Below are 1,193 nucleotides of genomic sequence, written 5' to 3'. Positions count from 1 at the left end.
TGTGTGTGTGTGTGTGTGTGTGTGTGTGTGTGTGTGTGTGACTGCTGTGTTGTTCTGGGATGCTTCAATGACCATGTTAATAAAGGTCCCATTTCCCTTCTCTATAGCTCTTTTCATGGGCCCCAGAGGGACTGGCTGTAGATGTGTGGGAGTCCAGCCATATTGCTACTGTACTGTGCAGATAAATGGCTTGATCTGGGCCAGTGGATGAGCTAGCAGCAGCCTCAAAACAGTACCGTCCCCCATAGGGAACAATTAAGACTGCAGTTTGCAGTTCCATCCAACTCCCACCAGGGGGCAGTGAAGAGCACCTGCATTTTGGTTTCAGATTCTGCCATTGCTCAGCCAATTGCTGCCCATTGCCTTGCGGGTGATCAGGCTATATTTGGGGCCGAGGGGGCCTGGCGTTTGACCAGAGCAGCAGCTGGCATCCAAGGCCTTTCCCATGCCCACGGATGCCCGTAGAGCCTGACAGCCATCCCCTGGCATGACCAGCCTGGCACAGCTGCAGAGAGCTGCACGGCGAGAGGTGTCCGTCTGGGGCATAGACGGCATATGCCCTCGCTTACACACACACACGCACACTGATACTCTCACAAATGTGCACAGACAGACGCTGACTTCCTCACACACAAACACACACTGATACTCACACAAATGTGCACAGACAGACGCTGACTTCCTCACACACACACACACACACACACACACACACACACACACACACACACACACACACACACACACACACACTGATACTCACACAAATGTGCACAGGCAGACGCCGACTTCCTCACACACACACACACACACACACACAAGCTGTCATCTCCATCTCTCTCTCTTACACACACGCTATTATGGAGAGTATCCCGATCCCTGAGGCCCTACACACAGCTGCCCTACATGAGCTTCCTGCATGCCTGTAAGCCTATACATTACAGCGTTACATAATGCTCTTAAGGAGGCCCAAGACATCAATCACAGCTGTCTGACACCTTACAAGGAATCCCGTAAACAGCCCTTTAAAAAACACATGCGTCTGGATGGGCAGCTTTCAGCAAAACATCCTACTTCTCTCTGTGTCAGGCCTGCTCTGTGTCTGTGCAAAACATCCTACGTCTCTCTGTGTCAGGCCTGCTCTGTGTCTGTGCAAAACATCCTACTTCTCTCTGTGTCAGGCCTGCTCTGTG

This window comes from Alosa pseudoharengus, unplaced genomic scaffold (assembly GCF_046254945.1).
Source record: "Alosa pseudoharengus isolate Yale_2024_CS ecotype anadromous, Long Island Sound unplaced genomic scaffold, YU_APseudo_1.1 YU_APseudo_1.1_scf_24, whole genome shotgun sequence".
Lineage (NCBI taxonomy): Eukaryota > Metazoa > Chordata > Actinopteri > Clupeiformes > Clupeidae > Alosa > Alosa pseudoharengus.
This window is presented reverse-complemented; position numbering follows the sequence as displayed.